General features: G+C 38.7%; 1 protein-coding gene across 8 annotated transcripts in view; it reads left to right on the forward strand.

Moving 5' to 3' along the window:
* Positions 1-7,500, forward strand: part of Abl (tyrosine-protein kinase Abl) — a 329,539-nt gene that overhangs the window by 128,581 nt on the left and 193,458 nt on the right. The window lies entirely within an intron of this gene.

Raw genomic sequence — 7,500 nt, forward strand, 5'->3', positions numbered from 1 at the left:
CCACTACTTCTACCACCACTACTACTATTACTATACTACTATTGATAATGAAGATGAATTGGTCCATCAGTGAGATTGTGGAGCTTGTGTGGTGGGATATGAAAAATCAAGAGATTAAATAGCAATCTACTATAGTGCGCTTGGGTGGGCTCCCACCTCCTTCATTGTGTGTATTTGTTTGTTTGTTTTTCTGTAGTTGAGAGAGCGCTCGCAACGCCACCACGTTCTTTCGGGAGAGGGATGGGGTAGGCCTTCGGGCATTCGTCCCTCTCAGGGGATGCTTTGGAGAGAGAGAGAGAGAGAGAGAGAGAGAGAGAGAGAGGTGGTTTTCAGTTTCATTAGCTATTGTCCTTAAAGCTTGGCAGAAAGACAAAAATATCGGAGCGTAAAGCTGTCGTGTTCATCGCCGTCCATAATACATTTTGCTTGATTACTCGCGTGTCGTTACGTAAGGACCTGCGCTTATTGATTTCCCCCAGACGACTCTCAAAGCCCTTCTCTTCGCTGCGATTGTGGGAAGCGAATCTCGGTCCTTTTTTTTTTTTTTTTTCTTTTTCATTTGGATGCTTCATGTACATATGAATATTATTTATTTTCAACTATACGCTCTTTCACTTTAGACAGGTGGCTCCACAGGGTGTTATCTTTCCGGCTCTAGTGGCTTTAGAGGTGTTATCCTTGAGGTCCTCTTGGCTCCAACGGGTGTTATCCTCCCGGATTTCTTGGCTCCAGAGGGCGTTCGCCTTTGGGATTTAGTGGCCCTAGAGAATGTTATCCTTTAGGTTTTTGTGGCTCCAGAGGGTGTTATCTTTCCAGTTTTCGTGATCCCAAAGGGGTTGTTATTCCTCTGGTTTTCGTGGTTCCAGAGGTTGTTATTCGTCCGGTTTTCACGGCCCCAAGGGGATGTTATCCTTCAGGTTTTTATTACGCCAGGTGTTATCCTCCTGGATTTCGTGGCGTCACAGGGTTTTATCCTCTTGAAATTCGTGATTCCAGAGGGTGTTATCCTTCCGAATTTCGTGGCTCCAGAGGGTGTTATCCTTCCGAATTTCGTGGCTCCAGAGTGTGTTATATTTCCGAATTTCGTGGCTCCAGAGGGTGTTATCTTTCCGAATTTCGTGGCTCCAGAGGGTGTTATCCTTCCGAATTTCGTGGCTCCAGAGGGTGTTATCCTTCCAAATTTCGTGGCTCCAGAGGGTGTTATCCTTCCGAATTTCGTGGCTCAGAGGGCGCTATCCTTACGGATTTCAGCTAGTATTTTGAGAATACGCTGATAGCCCCATGCCCCTTTTCTCTGCATTCGACTAATTAATTACCAACATCAAACTGGACCAAATTTTACCTCTCAGACCCCACCCACCCCAGGTGCCTGGAGAGGATCTCTAATCTGTCACAGGCGAGGTGCAGTTGATAAGCTCTGGACCGCGTGGACCATGTTATTTATTTATTTGTGTATTTATTTATTTATATTTTAGCTTTACTAATTTTTTCCCAAAGACCAAAGGCTTTGGACTGGATTTTTTCCTTGGCATTTCTGAGATGGTATTTATTTTGGATATTAATTGGGTATTTTTCCACATGGGATAGCTGGCGGAACAAAGCTACTCGCTTCCATTACCTGGCTACAAATAAAAAAAAAAAATAGTTTGGGTTTGGGTGGGGTGAGAGTGAAACTTGACCCCAGTGAACGGTATTTGTTGACTCGCCTGTTGACCACAAAGCAATCAAGGATAACCGAAATAGGGGGAGAATTCAAAAGCAAGTATAATGAAGGTTGATCGATTTGTTTTCCTTTTCGTATGAATTTTACTAGTTCCTTCGACTCTCCTCATTCACAACATATAGATTTTTGTAATTAGCATAAAAAAAAATCCTACCATTTTGAGTACTTATATGAGGCTGTTCTGTCTCTCTACTAAGGCTATTTATGATAAGTGCGCTCAGCCATCACGTCCACTGTGTATAAATCACTGTCTCGGGAATCGATCGGTTTGATGAGTCCTTGTCTTCATTCACTTGTGAATCCGGAACTCAGTGCCTTCCCGTTTGTATCTCTAATCGTTCATTATATAGGCTACTTTCGTTTGAAGTGGAGATTTATCCCCACCTAAGAAAGGAAGTCGATGACTGAGTTAATTTTGCAGTAACTTTGGTAGTTGAAACGCCTGGTAATTTACAGTCAGTTAACCTTGCAGCGAACAAGCCCGGATTTGTGATGTGCCGGCCTCATCACTTCGTTCATGCACACAGTCATTCAAACAAACAAACAACATTTTGTACATTTTCTCTTGAATAAACTCGTGTAAAGTTTATGAATCGTAAGAGAGAGTCAAAGTTAATTTTTTTGTGTCTTTTTCAAATCGCGACTTTCTGTTACTAAGATAATTTTCTGACCATACTACTGGTCTTATAAGTGCTCTTAAACCATGATGTATTTTATCATTTAAGTATTTTCTGATTATAGGGTCGTATAAATTTTTATACACTAACATCGTAATCATGTGCATAGTATTTGTAATCCATTTTAAGTTTCGTTATTTTGCCTAATTTTATGTTATCGCTTCAGGAGACTTCCAAGTGCTGTCGTTTTCAGTAATATACTTTGACTTGTTTATGGGTTAACTTTAATTTTATTTGCAGCCTCTTAAAATATGTTGCCTATTAAACTTCATTTAGGGTGGTGAATTGTACAGGTAGCCAGGATAATTCAGAAAGAGAGCGGGGAAAATCGAAAAAAGAAAATCCGGAATGGATTGAGAAAGCTCAGCAGTTCCGGAGTTGATTAGGAGGAATGTGCGGTTGGAAAAAAGAACGAGAATGGAATGACCTGGGCTCTCAAAAAATGCGAACATAATCACGCCACAGATTACATTAAAAAGAAATTGATCGCGTCATGTCATTGCAGCGTGGGAGAATTTGTGTCGGTGGCCCTAACCAGATAGCTAATCAAGGGCTCATGTTGCATGTGAGCCTCCGAGTTTTATTGAGGGGCTGTATTCCTAGGGAGTGGAGCGGGGGGAAGGGGTTCAGATCCTAGGGAGAGGGGAGGGGTTGAGGTACTGTTGTGAGAGGGCCACCAGCAATGGCAGCTGTTCGAATACGTCTGTCGAGGTTGTCGTCGTTGGGATTTGACCCAACAAGGCCGGGAAGGATAATTATGAGGCCTTCTGTTACACTGTCTGCAAGTTTCGGCTTCATCCGACCTCCGGGGATTGAGCTGCAAATCATACACGGGGAACAATATATGGGTATATTTTTGTCACAGCTGACCCACAGCACCTACCCCCTCAATTATGGAAGTGGAGTGGTGCAAATTTCAGTGTATGGGACATTTCTCATATTGAGTTTGATTCGTTTTGTTTGCTTAATATTCGTCTGATATTTTTTCTGTAATTTAACATCAAAATTACCAAATTTTATTTAGTAGCCCATGAAGTGGAAGACGTAATATCTTTCCCTTTGACGTTGCGTGACTCTCTCTCTCTCTCTCTCTCTCTCTCTCTCTCTCTCTCTCTCTCTCTCTCTCTCTCTCTCTCTCTCTCTCTCTCTCCATCTTCAGGGGACTTTATCCTCCTCTGGTTTTTATTATTATTATTATTATTATTATTATTATTATTATTATTATTATTATTATTATAGATTTAGAGCAACGTCCTTCCAAGTTTCCCATACTTCTGGCCTTAGCATGAGAGAGAGCGATATAGGAACTTACACAGATTTTTTTTTAGTTTTATTCCATACAACAACTTAGACGCAGTAATTCACCTTCTTTATTGAGTTTTCATTGTTTTCCAACGGGTTCACATTGTAAATAGCTGGTGAAGAGAGGCCCATTGAAAGACCAAGCGGTGGACATTTTCTACACACTCCTTATTTCTCTCTTTATGTGAATACTTACAGGGTAGTCAGCATGTAGAGAACACAAACATACGTACACACATACACACACATATATACATTTATATATATCTGTGTTTATGTGTGTGTGTGTTTTATATGTATGTTTGTGTTCTCTGCATGCTTGCTCATCTTGCTAAGTCCCGGTCTTTCGTTCACCAATGTACAGAACTGGATCAGGAATATGGGCATGGGGCCAGCAACCTCGCCCCTACAGAATTGCTAAGGAACCAGAAAAATGTACCATTCTGGTACTACTCCCTCTAAAAGGGAAGGAAGGTGCGTTTTATATATATATATATATATATATATATATATATATATATATATATATATATACATACAGATACTCTATACTACTCCTCTAAACAAAGGAAGGTACATGGTTTTATATATATATATTATATATATATATATAAAAGGGAATATATATATATATATATATATATATATATATATATATATATATATATATATATATATATATATATATATATATATATATATATATTAAAAATCACTGTAGATGCACGTGAATTCAGTATTATAAGCGAATCTCACAGGAAAATGACTGCAGAACCTCTGTCATTGTTCTGCTGTCATTGTCTTTACACACACATATATATATATATTATATATATATATATATATATATATATATATATATATATATATATATATATATATATATATATATATATATATATATATATATTTATATATACATACACACACACATACATATACATATTCACGTGTGCACAATATGTGTCTATGTGAAGATGACATAAGTTAATCATTCATGTTTTTGTACCTTGAGAGAGGGAGAGAGAGAGAGAGAGAGAGAATCACAATTTGAAAAAGTTGTCTCGTTTGTTAGGCCTGATATCCTTATATAGCACGTCCGTATATTGAAATGACACATTCTCGGTGAATTTACACTAATGGCGAGGCTGTCCCTTCAGTTCCTTTATAGAGAGACCACACCACCTTTCGTTTGGACAAAGAAATATTCATCTTCTACCCACACATTCGGACACAGAATTACTCTTCTACCCATATGCGACCATCCATCCACTATCCAGATACACGAGCACACGGAAACTAGATACATCAACCTACACAGACGTCGCCAGCCCATCCGCTCAGGAACGGATACTACACACCCACTCTTCCACTCGCACGTTGCATAAGGATTCGCATTCCGCCCTTTCAGCTAACCTAAGCGGAAACGCACGCAGAGTCATATTCGTCCTCCCACATGCAAACTTATGCATACTTCACAGTGCTATAGATTCCACACACACACACACACACATACACATACATATGAGGACATATCCAGCCTCCTTTAACACAAACATGTACAGCTCGTTTCAACTCATAAACACACGCACAACAGGCATCTACCCTCATGTAAGGCACTCAAAAAAAAAAAAAAAAAAAAGTAATCCTACCTCCTTACAAACGCACAACCACATCAGCTCGCAGACATAATAACTTGCAAGACACACAAACACGTATATCCACTCGGATACTACACAATCGCACGCGCACGCACACTGTCCCTTGTTGCTGCCATAGAATATGAGAGAGAGAGAGAGAGAGAGAGAGAGAGAGAGAGAGAGAGAGAGAGAGAGAGAGACTCTCTGCAATAATGTTTGTTGCCCAATCCAAAGCCTGCGATTCGGGACGTTGACTTCAAAGGGGAATAAGTGACAAACAGATCGACAGTTGCAAGGCTTCCGCCCTTACAGACTCGTGCGAAAGGGATCACCTATTAAAAAAAAAAATATTCTTGCGACTCTCGCTCGAACAATGAGCGATGGAGTTTTTTTTTTTCACACCTCACGTAGTGAAGGTATTCATTGCGCTGTTATTCAGGTGTTTGCATTCCGAGTACTGTATGTTATTACTGTACGTTGCAGCTCGTTCCCGTATTGTTTTGACGGTTTGATGCCGTGTTGACGTTTGGCAGGTGCTCCGAATGGGAGGTCTTTGAAGTTCTATGGTTATTTGAAGTAGTGCATTAGGTATCTGGTATCGAGATGAGGGTGCGGGGAAAGTAATTCGTAAAGCGGAGGTCGATTATTTTTATATATATATATATATATATATATATATATATATATATATATATATATATATATGTTGTATGTATATGCTCGTATTGTATATATATATATTTATTTATTTATTTATATATAGGAATTAATGTGCCTAAAAGGAAATGGAAACAGAGGGAAATAATAACGTTTGAATTAAAGAACACATTGAAGATGGTGGCAACATAGCTCTTAAAAGTGACACATGAAATCGGTACTTGATTATTCTGGAGCGTAAAAAACGCAAGTGTCCGAGGAGGGAATGTGTATGTTGTTAAATTAAGTTGAATGAGCTTATGTCAGCACAGCTCTTGCCCGCGAGAGCTGCCCGTAAAAGAAGTTGGTGAAACAAGTGATTGCAATCATAGCGATAGTTAGATGTGCTACTGATGAGGGTCCTCTGAGGTGAGAAGTGATTGTGAGGCTTTGAAAGATTCTGGATGATGGATCTCCAAATATTCATCAGCTGTGAAGTGAGGATAACACCAGGTGGTTTATGTTTTTTTTTTTCTCATGTTATTTATGTTGTGTGTGCTCGTAAAGATAAATGGTCAAGTGAAAGATTGATGATAAAAGTAATAATAATCCTTCGTTTTGACTCACAGTATGTTCGCTAGGGCAGTCGACAGGTCTCTCTAATTCATTTCTCGCTATAATGTGGTTCGGATTCCACAATTAGCTGTCGGTCCCGTTGTTAAGTAACCAATTGGTTCTTAGCCACGTTAAATAAGTCTAATCCTTCGGGCCAGCCCTAAGAGAGCTGTTAATCAGCTCAGTGGTTTGGTAAAACTAAGGTATACTTAACTTTTTCTCTCTGTATCGTTTGCGAGCCCGCAGAGAAATGGTGACCTGTTAGGTCTAGCTCAAGTCAGATTCATATTTTTTAGCAAATTGAGAAAGTACCAGATTTGCTTGAGACTCTACTTAACTAATTATCCCCTGCTGAAATACAAAGCTTTTCAAAAACTTAATTTATTATTATTAGATGATATTGGTATGCATTCATGTCTGGCCTAGACTCAAGTCGAAAATTTTACGCGCTTTCCAAAGAAGCCCCGTCGCCTTATCCTGCTATCAACGCCATTTGTACTTCTGACCTTTTATTTGTGGAGTAATTGTTGTTATTGTTTGTGTAAACAAGAAGTGTAGAAACTTGTCACTAGTAATGATAATGCAATCGGAGTAATAGTATCATCCTTAGTTGTAGCATTAGTACTAGTTTTTGTTATTTTTTTGTCATATTCTTAATTTTGGTGTGTGCGACCTTGTCTTCGTCAGTTGTTGATTTAAACCTAACATTTTAATCTATATTTGGCATGAAATATATAATTTAAGGGAAATTTTAATATCCTATAATTTTAAATGAGTGATTTCTTAAACTTGTCTTAACCTTAATTATAATCTGTTCATTGTCATTAAAATATCCAGCCCACATACGGATACACAAAATCTTTATAATTTTCATTGAATTTCATAATTAAACTCCTAAGTCCTGGTA

This window comes from Macrobrachium rosenbergii, chromosome 16 (genome assembly GCF_040412425.1).
Source record: "Macrobrachium rosenbergii isolate ZJJX-2024 chromosome 16, ASM4041242v1, whole genome shotgun sequence".
Lineage (NCBI taxonomy): Eukaryota > Metazoa > Arthropoda > Malacostraca > Decapoda > Palaemonidae > Macrobrachium > Macrobrachium rosenbergii.